Raw genomic sequence first — 22,436 nt, 5'->3', positions numbered from 1 at the left:
AAGGAAGAAAGAAAGGAAGAAAGAAAGGAAGAAAGAAAGGAAGAAAGAAAGGAAGAAAGGAAGAAAAAAAGGAAGAAAGAAAGGAAGAAAGAAAGAAAAGAAAGAAAGAAAACCTTGCCCAAACCCCTTCATCTGAATACATTCAAAAAACATTTGATTCTGATTAAAAGATATTTTTTCATTGGCTGAGGTTTAAACAAAGCTCAGCAAATATTTATCTATTTCCCCACTCATTTTAGCAGCACTGTGGTGATTCCTGCATTATTCTACAGTACAACTTTTTATAAGATAAAGCACTCCCTCCTACATCTAAAAAAATCAATAGAATCAGCATTTCATAAAAAAGGGCAGTTGTGCTCTGTTTTTTTACAGTTGTCATCCAGCACCTAAGAGCTAACTGATTTTTTTTTTTTTTTCTGACAGGAGACTTTTTTTTTAAAGCCAAGTACTGAGTGGCATTTGTAAAACAGCATAATAGAGATAAGATTTCACAGTTCATTTTTGCATCATTTATTTTAAGGACACTTACATAAACAATTACCAGCTTCTGAAAGCTGAAAGTAAAATGAGCTATTTAGTGAACTATTTAATTCAATTTTTGTGAAGGACAACACTTCTGCTAAGCCTCTGAGTCTGAATAAATAAAAACAGGAAAAAATCCCTCAGATTACAGCCTGGGCAGTGTGAGAAATAGAGAGATCTCAGTTTCATTCTAACTACTGATTATTGTCACTAAAGCAGATGTTCTTCACAACCTTGACCAAACAACTCTGTTCTGTGGTCAGAAGCACAGTCTCATTCGTGATCAAAGTGTGCACTTACATTTATGACCATGAACTTAAAAACACTCACCTCTTCTGTGGTAATTTACTTTGCATGCACAAATGTGTATATTTGCTGTATACTTTTTTTCCCCCTCTCTCTGCACATCAGCTTCAAAAAATTATCTTCACAACTGGAATTTGAAAAGTATCAAATATATCAGAATTCTAAATGATGTAAGATGAACTTGCTGATGCCAGCAGTTGAACACTAATGCCTACCGATATCAGCTGACAGGACACTAATTACTAGTTACTGGAGATGATTGCTTGGCAAAGGATCTATTCAGTGAGTTATGATTTTGAAAAATTATAAAGCACAGGCCTGATCTGTGAAAAGATACGCGGTATGAAAATACAGCATACGTTCTCAAGATGATTATCATGACAGAGATCTGTCTAATTAGGAAGAAACTATTTTAATGCTAAGATATGAAAGAGCCCAGCTGGGAGAGGAATTTAGAGGAAGACACAGAAACATGACTGTTAAGCTGACAGCAAGTGCAGCCTAAGCATGTTCCAATGACAGTTTCTAAAAAAAAATTTCATCTCAGCATTTAATCAATAGTGGTTTCAGAACAAGTAGAGCCTCACGGATAATCTAGCTAGTCATATTAGTGGGAGGAGCTCCCTAAATAATACAGAAAATAAATCTTTGCAGAGCAACATAGCACTTCCCTTTGGTCAGCTGAGCTAGGGGGTTATCCAGTAGATGGGCAACATGAAAAATATCCCCGTGAGGATAAATAGGAATCCCACTCTATTAGAAACCACACTTTAGGTCCTGGCACTGCCAATCAGGTTGGAAGCTGCAATCGTTGTAGCAGCAACTTTCAAACCATCCTGGGCAACAGATTAACCTTCAGAGTGGCCACCTGGGTGGAAACCTTTCTGAAAGCTCCTACTCTAATTAAATGTTTTATGTCTAAATCTATGGATTACATGGTGACACAGGCACCTGCTGGAAGGCGAACCTAGAGGCAATGTGTTCACTGAATAACTTTGAAACCCAGCTAACACACCTTTTGGGTCTGCAAGAAGCAGCTTTCTTACATATTGGAAAGAGTTTCAGAAGATTTCTGCTGAAGGTTCTCTTGGAACGAGCAAATCAGATATGCTTCAGTTACTACCACAAGCACTTAAATACATCCATAGTCAAAAAAAGAATAATAATGTCATTTGGAGAGCAGTTAAAGCAAAGCCGCATAGTTGAGGGTTGATTGAAAACAAAAAACCCCACAAACTCCAGGAATGAATGTATCTGTGAAATCCAACTACAGCATGGCAAAAATTCTCATGACAGCTGCGGTGGCCACAAGCTACGGCTGTCAGAACATCCAGAGCTGTAGGAATTCTTCAAGGGATGAACCAACTCTGGAGCAAAAGATGTTGCTCTAAATAGTTAAGAAAAAAATCATAAAGGCTGCAGAGGAACATCAGAACAATAAAGAAAAGAACGGGAAGCAACAAAGAAAATCAGAAAGCAAGTTCAAATTGCAAAAGGTGGAGATTTAAGGCATCGCAGGAAGAGGAGTGATCGCTATGTGTAAACACAAACAAACCCAAAACACACTCTAAACACACTTTCCAGCTTGTACATTTCAATTTGTAGAACATGGGGAATCCAAACCAGAATTTTTACAAAATTTTCCCAGTTGTGAACACCACCGAAAGCTCCAGTTCAGCAGATATTATAGCAGGACAGGCACATGGATTGAGATATACACACACACACCTGAGTACTCTGCTGAACGAGGGCTGGAAAAATATGGGGAAGGAATGCAAAATGTGTACTTGTTCTCTCCTGTTCTGATTACACATAGGTCACAACAAGAACATTAAAAAAAAAGTGAATGCCATAAATGAGCACTGTTACCGACCCACTGTCCTGTCAGATTAGTGTTATTGAAATACATTCTAGTTTAGGAAGAATTCATATAATTAATCCTGATATGCCACAGTATGTCTTCCTGTTAAGTTGAAAATCTAGTTTTGAAGCTAGCAGCTGTAGGAGATATGCACAGAGAGATCTAGCAGAGAGCTTGAAGGGGGAAAGGAAAATCATCACTCAGGCAAAGGCCCCATCTCAGCCTTTGATCTGTCGCACTGATCTCAAGAGAAAACTGGGTTGTAATGGAGGAGGCAGGGGAGTGGAGAGGATAGAACGAGAAGAAAGGCACTTGAAAAAATCCCAGAGTGATGATTCTGGTGGTTCCTTGCAGCTTTCACTAGAAATATCCATGAAGGAACTTAAATTCCTTTAGCCATTCTTATACGGAGTAGCCCAGTGCTTCTCACCAATGACTGCCCCGTTTCAACGTAGCCCGAATTCACAGGGCTAACAAGAAATTCCCCATCAATAAAATTAAATGCCCAACTTTGGTGATGGGGAAGTAGTCAAGGGATTTTTAAATTTTTTTTCCCTCCAAGGCAATTCCTGTTTCCATGCCAGCCATTTATAAGAATTTCAGAGTGAACATGATCATGTTCCTTCATACGGGAAACTGATGCTTGTTCTGCGATTCTTGGCATAACCATTCAAGTTCAATATTCGAATGGGAACATTTTTTTTAAAGTTCTTAAATTTCAGGGAAACAGAAATAAAGGGTAATTTTCCCATAGTGGTAATTTTTTGTAAGACAGTATAAATTCAGTCTTCAAGAGAAATATGGTATTTTCCTCCCTGTGCCAATGTGCTGACTGACAACAGTGTTGTTTCATTGAAACTGCTAGAGTTTACACTCTACAAATACACATCTATATCCCTTGCATTTACAAACCTTTATTTAAGCCTATTATTTAAATCACTGAGGTTGTAGTCTCGCAATGAGCTTAAAACCACCAAAATCAAAGCGCTTGTGCAATCTTTAGTTGGCTTCCTTGCGCAATCCACAGTATGATGAAGTCTTCAAATACACCCTTACACACTATTTTTCCACAGGATGTTTGCATCATTCTGTGCACTGAACTGTCAGTGCTCACCAGTGAGCAGCTATCTAATACATTTTTTTCCTTTTAGCTCCACGTATCACCTCATATCTATTTACTAAATCAAACCCTGTTCACAGACATTCATTTCCTCAAAATCACCACCACCACCACTGCTCCAGAGTGTTTCACATGTACCAACAGACTGATTTTCACAATTAATTGCAAGTGAGAAGACAGTGCTCTTACATTAGAGAGTGGAAACTCAGAACAAAGGAATTAAGCTTAAAAAGTTTTGCTAAAATGCCTCATTTGAGCTGATTTTTTTGAAAGACTTAAAAGCTACCCACATCGAATTCAGTGGAATCTGTAGGCACTTAGCATTTCTGCTAGGCATAACCCTCTTCTCAAATCAGGTACCTGGAAAACAGGGAACTCAATTAACAATCATCTTCAAGAAGCAGTTTGCATGAACAGAGCAGCATCACTTAAGACAGCTCAAACATTTAATCTTGAACACATACAATTCAGTGAATTACAGGCAAAACCAGAAATTAGACCTTACAGGAAAGAAAGAAAATATTACATGCTGGTTTTCAGTAATGTTTTAAAAGAAATCTTTTTGTCCCACTTTTTCTGTAGACACACCTTTCAAACAGCCTTTGTTGCAGCAAAGTCAAAACATGCTGGGTTTAAGAAAGCACTGCTCAAGGAAAGTTTACCTGAAGCCAGAAAATACTGAAGAGAAAAAACATTAGAATGACCTTAAAACCCCTGAAAGCATACAGAATAGATCCCTGGTCATGCTTGGTCATATTAACCAAAATACAAACCCCAGTAATTACTAGCTACATTAAAAACCAAGCCTATGTTCAGGCTATTTCCAGAGTCACTAAAGTTACTGGACAACATTCATCAGAAATGTAGGACGCCCCCCATCTTACCTCAGGCTTGCAGCTAACTAATGGTTTACAGCAAACAACAGCTGATTAGATTCCAATTAGACAGGGAAAAAACCCCTTCTCATAGTATGAATAGTGAGGCTTTAGATAGATTACTTATGGAGGCCCTTGAATCTCCACCACTGAAAGCTTTAGGAACGGGTTGAACAAATTTGTCACTAAGGGCTGTAATTGATTTTGCCACGGAACAAAGCAGTGGATTAGGTGACTTCTTAAAGTTTCTTCTGATCCTAAATTTTCATAACATTACGCTTATTTAGGGAACTTGAAAGCTATAAATATATGTAAGCTGTTAATATCTTCATTCATTTAATTCTGACTTTGGTGTGCAAGGACAAGGTGACATGTGAACTTACAGACCACAGGCCCATCTCTCACATTAACCATGGGAGTGAGCCCCTAGGAAAAACCAGAACAGAGTAAGCACATACTGCCTCCCAGCCTTCAAACATTTTCGGGTCAGGTTATGTGATTTATCTAGTTAGCGGACTCCACAGCATCTCTTTCAAGGTTTTTTCCAGTCTATCCTTGCTGCTTTATAAACTCCTTGATCCAGAACGTCATTTGAGGAGGATGACCACAGGTCCTTATAGAAGTGTCTGAAGACCTAGTTCCTCTGGTTTATTCTGAATGAAGGTCTTACTAACTTCTTCCTATACCCTTTATGCCTGTATTACAAGAGACAGGGAAAAGTCAATCCCACTCCACTTTTCTCCAGACCTCTCAGTTCTGCAGACCTCTTCTTACCTTCCCACTATGTCATGTTTTTTTCCAAATAAGATTCTTGGATATTCAATGGATGGAGTACCTTGCATGTTGTAGTGGAAGTCGCAGTATACCTCTGATCATCCTTGTCATCCCTGAATAATTTCATTTCTGGTATGTCTTGTCCTAGATAAATGGACCAGAACCCTGGATTTTTACAGTAGCATATGGCTTTGAACAGTAAGTGTAATGATCCTATTTTTTTCTATTTGCTTCTTAATAATTTCTAGCTAATTTTTTTCTTGAACTAAGTGGTATTTTCATGGAACTGTCTACCATAACCCAAAGGTCTTGTTCCTGAAGATCTTTGAGCCAGCTTAGAAATGATCCAAGATGTGAAAATAGGATTATTCTTCCCCAAATATACCATTCTACAGTTATCTACACTGAACTGCACCTGTTGTTTTTTTGTACAGTCAATCTTTCTGCAAGCTATGCAGTCTCCCTCATCTTACTACCTTGCATAACCTAGCAAAGCTTTGTCACCTCACTGATAACTTTCCTTCTCCAGGTAATTTAAGAATATAACGAATAGTATAGGTCCAAATTCCATATGGAATTTTGCTTGTGTTCTCCCTCCTGTGCAAGAACCAAGCATTTTCTTCCATCCAAGGATGGTTTACCTTATGTTCCCATCTTTTAAATCACATTCTCATCCACTTCAGTGCCTTCCTTCTTATGCCAGCATAAGACATTCTTGTGTTGCTTGGTTTTCCTAAAACATTTTGATTAAAAGTTCTGTCAGGAATCATCTGAAAATCCAAGTTGACTATATTAGATGATCCTCATTTATAAATCACTGACCCCTTCGAAGAACTCTGAGAGCTTTATAAGCTTTCACTGATTAGATAGTATTTACTGAGGTAGATGATAATAATTCTTACAATATCTAGCCATTCACCTTAAACAGATCTCAATTTTAAGTTGCTGGATATCCTTGGAATTTTCTTAACGACTGACATCACATTTGACACCTTCTGATCTTCATGTGCTGAGGAATAGTAAAGAAACAGGTTACGTGCTGCTATTTCATCCCTGAGTTCTCTTAGAATTCATGGGTAAATCCTTCAGATCCTGGAGGCTCATCTGCATTCATCTGCCTTTTGTACCATTACTCCTTCCAGATATTTCAGAGACATTCTCTGCCAAGTTCCTTGAATACCCAAAAAGGTCTAGGGAAGGACAATCTCCTTGATTTCTTCTGCGTTGGATTTGCATGGAAAGGTTTTGGTAGAAGTGAGGGGGGGGCTACAGGGTGGCTTCTGTGAGAAGTTGCCAGAAGCATCCCCTGTGTCCAATGGTGCCAGTGCCCAGCCGGACCCAGGATGGAGCCACTGCTGGCCAAGGCTGAGCCCATCAGCAATGGGGGTCATGCATCTAAGAAGGGGAAACAAAAACCCCTGCCCAACTGCAGCCACAGAGAGGAGTGAAAATATGTGAGAGAAACAACTCTGCAGACACCAAGGTCAGTGAAGAAGGAGGGTGAGGAGGTGCTCCAGGTGCCAGAGCTGAGATTCCCCTGCAGCCCGTGGTGAGGCAGCTGTGCCTCTGCAGCCCATGGAGGTCCATGTGGGAGCAGAGATCCATCTGCAGCCTGTGGAGGACCCCACACTAGAGGAGGTGGATGACTGAAGGGTGGTGTGACTCCATGAGAGTCCCGTGCTGGAGCAGGCTCCTGGCAGGACCTGTGACTCCAAGGAGAGAGGAGCCCTCAGTGGAGCAGGTTTGCTGGCAGGACTTGTGACCCTGTGGGGGACTAATGCTGGAGCAGCCTGCTCCTGAAGGACTGCACCCTGTGGAAAGGGATCCACTCTGGAGCAGTCCATGAAGAACTGCAGCTGAAGGACTAACACTGGAGAAGTTCATGGACAGCTGTCTCCCATGGGAGGGACCCCATGCCGGAGCAGAAGACTCTGTGTGAGGAGTCATCCCCCTGAAGAGGAAGCAGCAGCAGAGACAATGTGTGACAAACTGACCACAAACCCTATTCCCCATTCCCCTGTGCTGCTGGAGGGGTGAGGAGGTAGAGAATTCACAAGCTAAATTAAGCCCAGGAAGAAGGGAGGGGTGGGGAGAAGATGTTTATAAGGTTTAGTTTTTATTTCTCATTACCCTACTCTGATTTCATTGGCAATAACTCAAATTAATTTCTCCCCAAGTCAAGTCTGTTTTGCCCATGATTGTAATCGGTTTGTAATCTGTCCCTGTCTTTATCCCAGCTCATGAGCTTTTCCTTATATTTTCTCTCCCCTGTCCAGATGAGGAAGGGTGTAATAGAGCAGGTTTGATGAGCACCTAGTGTTCAGCCAGGGTCATGGAATCCCATCTTCCACAGTGAACAAAATATGCAAATGGTTCAGCTTCTCTCCATGACTCCATCCTCCCTAAGGGTTCATTTTATACCCTTGTCATATTCAGACTCAGTGACAATTTTTTTTCCCTCCTGATGTGTGGGAAGAAGAACATTGAATAATTTTTGATTCTTGCTAGTTAGGTCTCAGACTCATAATAATTATAACAGTAATTACATTTACTTGTAATTATACTAACATCTGTCATTGTTTATGATACTTTTGATTTATTTTTTTCACTTGGATATGTCTTTAGCTTTTGGAAAAACACCTTCTTCTTTATTTCTCTTTGCTGTTTGGCCATGACCACTTAGTTCTATTTTCTCAGGCGTGTTCAGTAAATCATGTGCATTGGCACTCTGCTTCCTATTTGGTGTCCTCCTGTGGTCTTCATACTGCCTTTACGGATTTAATTGTCCTGGGTGCCATTCTTTGTCTATTCTTGGGAGACTTTCTCATTTTTACATAGTTCCCCATGTTGAAATGAACACAACAGTGGTGTTCATTTTGACCTCTATCACTCCCCAAAGATATGGAATCCAAGGGTGTTATGTCATTCTTAAAGAGCAGTCTTAATGTTCAGCCAGATATATATGTATATATGGATATACATGCATATGTATGTGTGTATGTATAAATATATGTATTCATTATATATAATTGTGCAAATTGCAATATAGGGCAGATGTGGCTGGCAAACAGACAAGCAATTGTGAAAGGACTTCTGGTTTTCCTGGATACAGCCAGACATAATTGAGGGTTCATTTGTATCTGCTCCCCTTTCTGGGTTTGCCTGAAATATCCACTGATAATAATTAGCATTTATTGCTTGTGGCTCTAAAACCTTCCTGAGCATCATTATTCCTCTTTGCAGAGCAATTATAAGCCACAGAGCAGTGAAGTGACAAAAGACAGTACCTGTGATTCTTCATTTCACTCTGCTAGCTATACTGGCATCTCCTTTATTTACTAGGAGCCACTAACTTTGTAAACAATTGGGGGAATTCACATTGCTTCTTTCAAATTGCTATTATAATTATAGTTGATTTTACATGGCAAACTTGCCCAGATAAGGTGTTTACACCCTTATTTTCAGCCTCTCTTTTGTTTGCATATAACAAATATTTGTGTTGGATCAGTTAACACAGCATGATTTTCATGCAACAGATACTTCAAGGTAACTTGCTAGTCTCTTAAGCATGTTTTGCATTTGATAGCTTAACAAGGCTTTCTGATTGAATAAGGTGATAGCAGACACAATGCCCATGTTGTTTGGGCTTTGAGCTCATCAGTGTTCCTGTGATTCATGTGGGACGTATTCTAGAGAAATCCAGCACTGCAGACCAAGACTAAAGCACCATCTTTGCAGAAGTACATGATCTGCAAACAATACCCCATAAAATAGGAAATAAATAACAAAACTTTTAACTTTTCCATGGTATAGCATTAATGCCTTTATGTATAGATATGTTTTTTACCTAATTCTTTTCCTGTGAGACGTGCAGTCATTCATTTTCCACTTCACCTGTTTGACTCCCATTTCTCCTAATAGTCCAGGCTTCTTATCCAGAACTCAATAAAAAAGTGTCGTAGTTTTACAAGTCCCACTCAGAGGGAGAGAACCTGTCAGCATAATAATTTTGCATATTGGTCTATACTGATCCAGGGTCTCCACCATTTTTTTCACAGTATCTTGCATATTGATATTTCAAGTTCTAGGTCAGTGCGCTGATCACAGTTTAATTTTGGAGGTAGGCTTACCTGCTTCACAAACCAACCAATTTTTCTTGCCAAGACCAGCAAATGTTAGACTATAGGAAGGTAGTACCTTTCCATTACAGGTTTGGTGGAGTTTTTTTGAATCTGTGTCTCCTCTCTGGCAAAGGAAACACATACTGCCTCAGTTAGAATGGCACCAGAAGCTTGATGCCTTTTTTCTCTGAATTGACTGCTATTGCTAATTTTGAGTTAGAGCAGAATTCAATTCCATAAAGAAGACAAAGCTGAATTGTACACTACTCAGTTGGAAATATTTCTCATCCCTTCCAGTATTCTCACACACTAGATGAAATTTTTGTTGGTGGGGTTTCCTCAGTGTTTAATATGTTCTTCAATTTGTATGGCAGTGTCACACCATTCAGTTGCTGTACAGACTAGGTACCTTTATGTGCATAAGGGCATCTTATGATCCACCAAAATTAATCAAGTTGCATATTGTATTTATGAAAGCATCTAACTTTGTGCAGATAGGAAAAAAACAAGAGACCTCAAGATTATAGAGTATCATTCCATAAAGAGCAAAGAGACTGACTTGGCAGAGTTAATTATTATTCAGCTGTCCATGTCATTTTGTTACTAAACGAAGAGTCCAGTAGAATGTATACCAGCTCTATAGACCTATTTATTTGCACATCATAATTTTATAGCAGTGACACCGAGAAGCCAAAAACTGGATACATGGTTTCCTGATTTTTCTGCCTTATGACTCAGAAAGAGATCTGTCACCTCTCCCACATTGCCTGGTCCAGTAACTACACTAGAGTTTCACTTCCAAGACACAGTAATAATAGAAGTGTGGCACTCTACCTATATTTAAAATTCTCTCACAGTCCTCGCTAATGTACAGATTCTTTGCTGTGCTGAATCAGCATCCCTGAAACCAATCTCTCCCCTTAATCACTGACAGAAAGCAGTGCCTTCGCAAGGGCAGAGTCAACAAAGAACAGGATTAGGGTAGACTGACAGGAGCTGTATCAACTCCTATACGATCGTTTTAAAATTATCTAAAATCACTAACCTTTCACTTCTGGAGCATGAGGTTCAATTCTGCAGTTAGCCATGCATGAAAATGAGTTCAGCAATCTTGGTTTAGCCTCCACAGAATCATTCATGTAATTTCCCATGACTGACAGATTTTGCTGTAGAGAAAGAGTGAATATGAATTAGAAAATAAAAGCGAGATTCTGTCAGGTTGAAAAAAATCAAACATCAATGAATCTGAATGTCAGAATCACGGAAGGCAAATTCAGATCTGAAAGGCTGGGCCTTCGTGCAACCCATGCGCGGACAGAATGAAAAATGGAATAGGAGGCAGGATCCACTGTAAGCACAAGGCAGCATTCATCACGGCATCAATGGAGCAGTCACGGAAACGGTTCTGTGAGTAGGATGGTTGCACACTGATGGGCCACTCCTGAACTCTATCCCTCAAAATGCAGGGTGCCTTCTTATGCACCAGATGAGCTCTCAGCACTGCCCACTTGAGTACAGCAGGCAGTTCTGTGTCTCAAACACACCCTGCATTTTGCAAAGGCCAGCCAGCCTTCCCTCACCTGCAATTCCAGCGTGCTGCTTGGAACCAAAAAGTTAACAGTCTGTTTCTGTGACAGTGATGAAGACTGAGTCCTTCTTTTTCACAAGACAGCATAGCCTGAACAATAAAGAAACACAAATGTAAACCTAAAAATACATGTGAAAGAGAAGAAATTAGGAAAGGCTTAAGAGAGATGTGAAGAATGGCAACCCCTTCATCTGTCATAATCCTGTTGTCTGTTGCTTTGGGTGACTAACATGAACATCCCATACAAAATGAACCCACGTGACAATCACTGAACTACCTCAGTAAGGACAGTGGACAGTCTTTTAACTCAGGCTATATATACAACTTCTCTGTGATTTGCCTTTTCTCCTTATGTATAGGTTTTTTTCTTTGACAAATACTAAACTTTGCATAGCTAGAATTCTTTGAAAGTAACCATACAAAAATGCACTGTCATTTCAAGGTTTAAATGGAACGGATGAAAGATGGTATCTTTCATCCTGTGACACAAATCAAGACACGTGCCTGATGCAGATGGCTCTTATACATGCTTCCAAGAAGGAACCACAACCTTAACATTTGTTTAAACAACATCTGCCTCGAAAGGACACGGATTCTGACTGGAGCACTGTGCATTTCTGTGGTGTAAATACTGTAAAACTCACCTATACCTTTCACTCACTGCTCTGTCTAAAAATAAAGAGCCAAGGTGAAAAAAAGAGAGAAACATGAGGTTGACTGGTTTAACATAAATATAAGCTCAACTCTTTCTGTAAGATTTAACTGGTTTACTTTAATAAAAAGAGTAACAGACATAAAGAAAGGGGATGTCCAAAGCACCCATCGCCTCTGCAACTCTTTGGATTATATTTAACACTCCTCAGTTATCCTGTTATTAAAATATCCTGTTATTTATTTGGGGGAATCCTCCAAATAAAACTCTAGCAAATCTAACAATCTTTGCTACTCAGCAAGGAAAGTGCTTCTGTTTCCATCCAAAACCTTGCATGAAATCCTGTTGGTTTCACAGCATAATTCTATCTGTTGTATACCACATTTATTGTAAAACAACCTCCCTCCTTGCATAATGATGTTTAAATCACTAATAAAGACATTCCAAGCTATGATATGTTGTAGAAAATTTTTCAGTTGTAGAAAATCTTTCATTATTTTTTTCCTTCCTCTTGGGTGTGTCCAAGACTTTAGAATTAGGCTAGTGTTAGTGTATTTTTTCCTCTGTGGGTTCTTTGACAATGTGGTCTGCCACTACCACCAGAAAGAAAATGCCCTGTCACACTCCTATGATGTAAAATGAAGACAGTCTTTTAGCCCACCTCTTGTTTTGTCAATGCTTCACTTTGGGAAGTACATTTCTACAAAAACAACAACAACCAAACAAACAAACCCCAAATCCCACAAATAAACAAACAAGCAAATGAAAACAGAGAAAAATAATGGCAGCAAAACCTAATTTAACCATCCTTTGGCTAAATTCAGCCAGCACATTAGAACCTAATCCACCATAGTCTTATTTAAGAATGGGTGGCTGAAAGGTGCTGCAGGATTTATAAAAAGAAAACAGATTGTCTCTGAGGCTGATGCCAAGTAACTCATTGCCTGAGTTATCACTCTTCAATCAAAAAGTATATCAAGAAACTACATAAGTCATTTAGACAGCAATCACCATGGAGTTATGCTGGCCTCTCATGTCAGTGATGAAACAGCCAAGTTCCCTGACAGCGGTGAGTTATTCCTTTTATCACTGGCAGAACTGCCTAAAGAATCATCAAGGCTACAGGCATGGAAAACGTGAGGCCTCTCCACATTTAAGTGATAAAAATACAACGTGTTTTATTACTTTATTTTAATCTTTATAATTTACATTTTGTAAAAAACCTCCACAATGTCAACCATAGTTAAGCAGCAATGGGATTACTTTAAACTCACTATTTAATTTCTGTAAGGAAGCTTTCTTCCAGACCATGATCTCTGGGATTCCATTCCCACCTCCATCTGCCCCCAGTCTCTCTCATAACTGAAGACATATCTTTCAGCCCTGACAAAGCCAGTGTAAAGTATTGGCTGTTTTATTACAAATTGTAATTCAGTCACTTTGGAGGTGGATTTTCTTTCTGTAGTAATGACTTAGTGTAGGAAGCTGGTAATTTTTTGTTGCACTTTAACATTGCTAGAGAGGTCGCATACTGTAAGTGAGAGAATAGGTGTTTAGAAATATTTCTCTGCCTGCCATGATTGCCTTTAAGAATCCTAAAGAAAGTAAAAATATATTCATTTTCTTGTATAATTTTAAATACTTGTTTCAAAAACCTAGCAGGAGCTGAAGAAAAGCAAGTTTTCTGGGCCTGATTTCAACTTGAGCAGAATTTCAGTTAATAATGTAGCACATATAAACCCTCTTTTAACAGCCCATAATATTAAACTGAAGACAGAATTGCTAAAGAACTTTGTTAATTTTACTCCCTATTAAATCAGTGTTACAGACTTTCAGCAGATGTCTTTAACAGACACTGGTATTAAAAGAAGTATTACACAAAATAAATTCAGACCATTTCCTCAGTATTACTTACTCCCACCATTAAGAGTAGAATTTCCCCTGTATCTTCAAATTATTACATTAATGCCTAATGCAAAGAAACAATAATTCATCTCCAGACACTATAAACCTCTGTCAGTATCCATACTATTCCTGTATTTAAAAAACTGCCACTGCTTCCATTTACAGTAACTCCCCATTTCTACAGGTTTAAAAGCTGGTCTTAAGAATGTGTTCTAGAAGTTTCAGCCCATGGCCATTCTATTTTTAAGTTGGGAAAAAAATCCATCTGCTTTTTAAGCTCTTGGGTGCCAAAGAGCTTTTGTAGTGTCAGGTATCTTTCTGAGCAGTGTATCAGCTAATAAATGTACCTTTGCATTTTTGACCGTCTGGGAGATGTTATTAAATATAATAATTTTTTCATGGCAAAAACTCCACCACAGTTGATGTCTCTGGGTCAAACTATCTATAACACTACATGCCTGAGATAAGTACCTAAGTCACAGTTATGCATCTGCCATAGAATAAGCTGTGTTGCTCTGACATACAGTTCTCTGTCTCCAGCAACAAGGCTATTTACTCACCTACGTAAACACAGATTTATGAGCTACAGATCTGTATTTCCCTCCCATTTGTACAGGTAACCTGACAATATATAAACTGCAAGAGTTTTCCTAAGTCTTGACCAAATCTTGTCCTCATATTGATATCAGCCTTCTCCCTCTACAGACTGTTTTCCACAGGAACCTAATGCATGATGAGATGGGAATAGCGACAAGTTCTTGGTTGGGGTAAGTAGGAGGCAGAATCAAGGACAACCTTAAGAAACATCTGGAGACACAGTTGGCTTTGGAGTTAGAATTCTCTGGAGTAATTCTATTGAAAGCTGTGAAGTTATTCTTACTTATTTTTTTAATGTATGTAGAAATACGTATATTTAAACCAAATAAATTAAAGTAGAGTTTAGTCCATCAGCAGTACATAATACACTTTCTTAAATATCTACTGTAAGAGTGAGAGGAAGAAAGAAGCAATAGCATAATAGTTAGGCACTAGTTTGGTTAAATCTACCTCCCCATCACAGGTCTCTAAATGCTCAACTCATGACTCTACACCTCAACAAGAGACCTGTATGGCTTTCAAACAGGCAAGTGCATCTGAGAAGCCTGTCCAAAGCACCCCAGTTTTAATATCCTCTGGTGGTAAAAGAGCCATAGTAACCTTGAGCTGTCTCCCACACTCAAGATAGCTGTACCTGCCTAGCTACATGTAGGATCCACACACAGCACAGACACTGTTTGAAAGAACTGCTGATGTCATTAGGCAACCCCTAATTAATCAGACACTTTGTGATGTTAAGATAACTCACCTGGATGGCCCCAAGAAGGGTCTACATCTGAGAAACAGAATGAAAGGAATAAAAAAACCCACAAACAACGCAAGTCACAGTTCTGCTGCACCCCCAAATCTAATCTGGCACAGCACACCTTTTCTCTATGCACCTTGGCTGCTTCATCTGTTAAAAATAGTTGCCTGAAGGGATCAAAACTTAGAAAGATGCAACCACAGATCAGGGATTTGATGACTGACTCTGACATCTGAGAATAGCTCTGAGTGAGCTGCTGCTTTTCTATCAAGAGTGGGATCAATTTTTCCCCCTCTAGGTATATACATTTCATAGCAATATGTTCTGTTGATATTTAGGATTCACTGGTCACTTCCACTACAAATGTTTTTTTCCTGAGAATTATAACCAGAGCTTTTCTTACAATGTCCAGTTCCAGACAAAATTTGCCTCATTTTGGGTTTCATTGCAAAACTGGTACTATAAGCCACCTTCACAGATATTTTTGCAATTCTTTTGGCAATCTTGAGGCAATTACTAGGTGATGTTAAAACAGTACATAGCTTAAGGTCAAGAGTCAGCAAAAACTCTCAACTACAAATTGGTTTGGTTGTTTAAAAATCAAAAAATAAGGAATCCTCTGCACTCGAAGCAGAATCAGCACTGAGTGGAGGGTTGAATCCAATGATTGAAACCAAAGCAAATGTTTGTGTGAATCCCAGTGAGAATCAAAATAGCTGCATTTTGCACTGCTCTAATTATAACTCTATAATTTTAAATGGTAAGACCAAAAATAGTCATTGCAATATGTCATCTCAATGCAATTTTTCTTTCCAAAAGACACAAATCAGCCTAATGTTTTTTGGTAGATAGTAGTAAAATAAATAATAAATAGTTTTCCAGATAGTTTTAGAGGGTTTTTTTGCTTCTAAAGTTTTAGTCCTTTGTGGCAGGAGTTCCTGGCATCTGATTATGGTCTTTCCCTCATCTGACTTCATTTATGATCTACATCTATCAAGGGACTTTCAGAAATATATAATGATTTAACAAGGCAGCTAGTTCAAGTGGGGGATAATTAAGCTTTCACCCTCCCCTTCACCCTGTGCCACTGTTCTATACCCTCCCCATCTCCACTGTACCCTTAAAAGCAGCGGATCTGCAGGCAAGCGCTGCAGACTCTCCACAGCCAGCGACTTCCTCTGAAGCTGCAGTGTGTAATTACAACCAGCTGCTAGGGGCTGCTGAGAACAGGGCAAGCAGCACCTTCCTGCCCAGACATAACCCCCATGCTTTGGGAGCTCCCAGGATCTGGTAACCCCCAGGCTTTGCTGTGTGAACACCCACAAGGAGGTTCCTGCACTCTGCCAGTATGAGTTAAGAAGGGAGCAACACTCCGCTTTGCTTCCGGAGATACTAAAAGGACTGCGCATTTCAGCCTCCCTCCTCCTTCTCTGTTTCACCTAAATCCATCTGTTTAAAGGGAAGAAAGCCTCCTTCCCTGGCCCCTGCTGCTGCTCCAATGACCCACTCCTGTGAGGCCGTGGGGCCACCTGGCTGGCCCTCTGCTCTCTCCGTGACTGACAGCCCACACCGCACACCCTGCGGTGGAGCTGTGCATCCCACGGTGACAGCAAACGGAGATTAAGGCTCTCTTTGAGTGCTATGTGCTGGCTCCTGTGGGCTTCACCTGTACTGCAGGATTCTTATCTTTTAAAATGTGAAAGCCTCGCTGCCAGTCATCAAAGCTCATGGTTAACTGGTGTCCTGAGGTGTGTGAGACTCGGGGACAAAAAAAGTGGTGAAGTAGCAGAAGAGGCCGTATAGGCACACATACATGCAGCTGGAGTGGGCACTTCTTTGTTCTGCCTTTTCAATTTCTGATAACTTTCTGAAACTTAATTCCTTATTAGTATGCATTAAGATTAATGCAAATTTCCATTTGTCCACCTTCAAGGACAGATATACACCTCAAAATTCTAACCTTGACTGTTCATTCAAAACACTGAGCAAGAGCAAGGTCAGCTGACTCTCTCATTTTAGGTAATTTGTGGCTCCCAGTGACTTAGCTATAAGATTTGGAAAAGGAAATTTCTTAGGCTTCTAACTATGAACAAACTTAATAGACCAATAGAAAAGTTTAAGCTCAATCCACCTAACGTTATAAAGCACTAAGAATTGAGTGTGCAGACTCAGAGGACATTGTCAAGCAATTACTGCTGTTAGAGCTAGGTTTGTTCTTTTCCAACTGAATCCCAGAATAGCTGAGGTTAGGAGATATGTCTGGAGATTATTGACTCCAAACCCTCTGCTCCAAGCAAGTGTCTCACAGGTGCGTTGAGTTTTGACCATTTCCAAGGACAGAGATTCCGCAGCCTTTCTGGGCAACCCATGCCACTGCTTGGTAATTAAGAGACGATCTTTAATTTCTATCTGTACATCTTTGAAAAATAATAACCGTATTGACAGCATTTTTGCAATTTTCCTCCAGAGAAAAATTGCAGTTTCACGCATGTTAATCATGAAAAAGTCACTCTCGAAAAAGTCACTCTCATAAAAGTCACTCTCAAGAAAATGAACTTAAGGTGGAAGTGCAACAAATGTTGCAAAAATCCCTATTATAGCCTACAGCCTGAAGTAGAAGTGGTATAAGACTGCAAAGACACAGGCTAGGCAGGGATAGCTGCTCTGATTAAGGGACAAAGCATTAGGAAATAACAAGCATGTTAGAGATGTCAATACCAAAGAGTGACTGGAATTACTTAGAATGGTTCAAGGTAATAAATCTTCAGCAAATGGAATGTACTTAAGAAAGGAGAAATTTAGGTCAAATTTCAGGAAAAGATTTCTAATGGTAAAGTACAGAAAGTTATGGAATATTTGCCTGAAGGAAGAGACACATGGCATATCTCTGGAGACTTTTAAAGCTACACTGGAAAAAGCACTAAAGTATTTGGTAGGCAATAATCCTTCAACAGGAAGGAGAAAGGCCAGATGATATAACTGGGCTTTTCCATCTCTGCTTTCTGTGATTCAGTGGTAATTCCACTGGCCAGTTCTACTTTTAAATACAAAAATCCAGCATCCAATTGGTGAAAGCAAATGTTGTAGAAGAACTTATCTCTTCACCCACGCACAGAATGCAAATGTCTTTCAGAAATTTTTTTCAAGTTTTTAAGGTTTTAAGTTACTTGTATTTGAACATGTCTACACTATGATGAGAAGAAAACACATTAAAAATGTGAACTGTCATTGTGTTTGCACTTGCAGCAGGGATCAGATGTGTTCAACCTGGGTACTAGCACTGAAATTTCCAAATTTTGAATGGAAATTATACAGACACTATTTAATTGAAGTGGATTCTGTAGGTACTGTCATAATGTTGCTCAGCACGAGGAAGAGTGATAGATCTGAGATTCTGTGAACTTTCAAAGGCAGGCTTACACCTTTCTTACTTGCTTTTTTTTTTTGAGCTGCTGCTGAAGGACAAAGAAAAAAAAGGGGGAGGGGAATATTTTATACAGAGTCCTCTGAAAATCTTACTCTTTTCACTTAAAATAACCACTAACTGGTCTTGATCTCAGGTTTGGAAAGATCTGCAGCTATCTGCATTCTGCAATCCACAAAGACACACACACGCTGTTCTTCGAAAGCTCTTGTTCTATCACAGTTGATCACAGGTGATTAGCAAGGATTGGGCCAGCAGTCCCGCCAAACTTCGTGGAAGAGATGAATTACATAAATGGTACTCAAAGCCAGTAAGCGTTGTAGGACTGGATGACAAAAGGTGTGCACGGAACGCATCGGCATTGCTGTTTCAGTTTGTATGAGGAGCGTGCCTTTGAAGAGATTTCTCCTGATTGTTTCATCCTGGCTGGTTCAGACCGTGGAGCAGTCTGAAGCTGGATTAGTCTCAAACGAAGCTAAACTGGAAGATGTGTTCCAGCCATTACTGCACCGCTCCAGAGCAGATCTACCACAAAGTAAAGCATCCTGAAAAGCATATAGCATAGGCATCAGCGAGACCCACTGCACAGACCCCCTGCCACCGTATACCACTACTTCCTAATGTAGTTGTAACCACAACCCCTGTGGCAGCCCCCTTCCCAAAACTGATGATCTGACTAACAAGACTGTTAGGAGAACTGAAGCGACACCAGGGACACTGGAAGTCTGGCTCACCGGTGACTTCTTACTTCCGATCTCCTTCCTAAGTCTAGTTCTTTCGATTATCTCAGTGCTAGCACGCCATTCCAGGCACGGGGCAGGAACACTGGCGCCCCAGCCTTCCCACCCTCCCATCAGCATCAGGCCCGTCCCGGACCCACACCCGCTCCAACGCGGCTCCCTGACTCGCTCCGCTCCGACCCGGCGGCGCTGGGAGCGGCCGCAGGGAGCGCACGGCGGGGCAGGACGAGCCCTGCGGTCCAAGCTGCGGTGCTCCCGCTGGAAAGAAAAGCTCCCCCTGGAAAGGCTCCCCCAGGCCGGCCAAGCGCCGCTCCCGCCGCCTTCCCGCAGCGGGCATCCCGCCCCGAGCCGCGCCCGCCCCGCCGCCCACGGAACCACCACCCCCGCCCCTGCCCGGCCCGGAATGCCCTTTAACCAGCCGGCACAGCGCCTAACCCCGGCATCCAGGGAAACGGAACACGGGGAACACCCGCCGGGAGCCGCAGGGAATCTGCGGGCTGGATCTTGCCGGAGCGGGGCGCGCTCCTCCAGAGCTCCTCTGGCACCGGAGAGCGAGTGCCGGGCGGGGCCATCCCCGCAGGGCTGCAGGGGGAGGGCCGGACCCGCCGCCCCGCCGCCTCCCAAAGGCTCTCCCGCCGCTTCCCAAAGCCGCTTCCCAAAGCCTGTGGGAGCCGCCGTGGAGCTGCAGACGCGCCACCCAGGGGCCGGCGGCGGCACCGCGCCCGGCCGGGCCAGGGAAGCGGCTGCGGAGCCGCCGGGGGGAAGGAGCGGGACGAAGGGGCAGGGAACGGCAGGTCCAGCGAACCCACTGAAACTGGCGCGGCAAGGCGGGACATATGAGCACCGCATATGAGCAGGAAGATTAGCTCTCGTTTGAGTAAAATTTCATCAAAACATATTTCTTTTTAAGAGAAGAGATGCAAATTATGAAGATAAGTAGAAAATAAAGTAAGATGCAACATCTGTTTATTACCTGCCAGACGCTGCAGGTTGTCCTTTTCTCTGTTTTTTGGAGATTTTGGGGTTTTTGTTTGTTTGTTTGTGGTTTTTCTTTTTTTGTTGGTTTTGTTGGGTTTTGGGGTTTTTTTGCAGCTGCCCATGCCCGGGAAAACAGGAATCAAACACGGAATGCTGCCAAAGGTGACCCTATCACTGACAGCATTTGTCACACGGAAGGTGATCGAAACTCCTTGGCTTTCTTGAGAAAGAAAAAAAGGACAGGGCTGTGCTCTGCACAGGGATCAACACCATAGAGAACGTTCTGCTGTGAGGACAAGTGAATACAGTCAAACTGGATCAAATATTTCACCACCCTCAGCTGCTGACCAGCATCCTGGAATGATCTTCCAGTCATCACGGTGTAGGCAAGATAAAACTTATATTTGAAGAATTTATAGAAGTAGTTACTTTGTGGCAATGTCTGCAGTAATAATGGCTTGGATGGCCTCTCTGGTTCAAGTTCCTGTTACCTCTGTATATCCAGTCTAGAAGGGACTAGACAGGTGGATTCTAAAACAGCAAACCAGGTGTATTGTGAGTCCTCCCCACTGATGAAGAAGCACAAAGCAAAAATAAGATGAGGAGAGCCCCTACTCACAGCTGTGACGACAGCAAGGTGGGCATGCAGTGGCCAGGCTGGGTGGGTAGGGTAGGCTTGGTGCAGAAAAACAGGCCTCCAACACAGGAGAAGCAAAATGAATCAGCAGTGTCACTCTGGGGGTGGGAAAGCAAACATCATATTTGGTGTGCAACACGAAATTGCTCTGAGAGACAGGTGAAGTAATCCTTCTGCTTTATTTAGTATTATTAAGGCATCAGCCATGTGATCATAGGGTTAGAAAACATGACCTACAATGAAAGATCAAAAGAACTGCACTTGTTTTATCTCTAGACAGGAAGACTGAGGGGGAGTATGGTCACAGTTTTCAAAGGAAAGGAGTAATTTGTTCTCTATGCCCATTGCGAACAAGAAGTAATAGATTTAAGTTACAGCAAACTTTTTTAGAGATAATCACAGGGAGACATTGAAACATATTGCTGGGAGAGGCTGTGGTGTATTTGTCACAAGAGAACAAGTTAAACAAACATGATTTCAAAATTCATATAATCAGAGCAGAACTCTTGATGGGGATGAAGGTTACAGCTGCCAGAGATCCCTTCCATTTTTTTTTGCTATTATTTTATGAGAGAAAATTTTTTTTTCTCCTTCAAACACAATTAGGATTCAAAAAAAAAAGGTGATAATATTTCCATTTTTTTAACTAGCTTACTGAATGAATTGAGAAACCACAAATATTTCTGTATCTCAGCTCTCTTGTCAATTGAACTGAGGTAGTAATACACAATTTATGAGGATACTGTGAGTCTGTAATGCATTATTGCAACCTTGTGGATGTTGAGAAAGGAGGTGATATGCCAATGTAAAGTACCTCCAGAACATCAGTTTCTTTTTCATACTGTTTTAAATATTGTGATTTGTTTTCCTGTCCTCTCAAAGAGTTTATAGGCTAAGTACACTGTGATCTCCACTAATACTGAAGTACATCTCTTCCCAAAGAGAAACAAACCAGAGTTCATGTATTTTGATAGAACATTGAAGTTGAGAAATAACTCTAGATTAAAAAACCACAAACCCTAACCATTACATTTCATACTACTACAAGTTTCTTCTATTGTGTGAATTTCTAATTCAGAAACAGTGATCCTTTCTGCTCACTTAGGCACGCTGAACCATCTACTGAAAAAAAATCTACCTCCCCAAAATAATTAGTGAACACGTACAGCCAACAATAACAGTGAATGTTTAGAAGACCTGTCCAACTAAAGAAAAGCTGAAATACCTCATTATTACTTCCCTTCCAAAATGCAACAGTGGGACTAGATTCACTAGAACTTTGAAACATTCTTTGTTGTTAATAAGTTTATATTTAAAGAAAAACAATTCAGGTGAATCTGGCATACTGTATTGCCCAGAGAGATAACTGCAGTTCAGATCCACTAAAAACATTGATCCCAAATTAAAATAATTTTTATATGACTGATTTGGACAGTTCTTTCTAATCATCTTATTACAAACACTTACTTTTTGCGGATTTTCTGCAATGATATCCAAAATAAGCTGTGCTTCCTCTTGCCACGCCAGGGTCCTGCTCTCCTGTCAGCTTGGCAGCCACTCCTTTCAGCAACCAATCCAAACTCTGAGAGCC

General features: G+C 40.8%; 1 protein-coding gene across 1 annotated transcript in view; it reads right to left on the bottom strand.

Annotated features, from left to right (window-relative positions):
* The window catches only part of MAML3 (mastermind like transcriptional coactivator 3), a 265,701-nt gene extending 243,572 nt beyond the window's left edge, over window positions 1-22,129 (bottom strand). Inside the window, exons 1-2 of the mRNA XM_017820328.1 lie at window positions 22,118-22,129; window positions 20,356-20,361 (exon numbers count right to left, since the gene is read on the bottom strand). The gene's annotated coding sequence lies outside the window, so the exon portion shown is untranslated. The remainder of the gene's footprint in view (window positions 1-20,355; window positions 20,362-22,117) is intronic.
* Window positions 22,130-22,436: the final 307 nt, after the last annotated feature.

The sequence above is a fragment of the Lepidothrix coronata genome, unplaced genomic scaffold (assembly GCF_001604755.1).
Source record: "Lepidothrix coronata isolate B3197 unplaced genomic scaffold, Lepidothrix_coronata-1.0 Scaffold82, whole genome shotgun sequence".
In the NCBI taxonomy this organism is placed as follows: Eukaryota; Metazoa; Chordata; class Aves; order Passeriformes; family Pipridae; genus Lepidothrix; species Lepidothrix coronata.
Note: the sequence above shows the minus strand (reverse complement) of the source record. Positions and strands in the feature narration are given on the sequence as shown.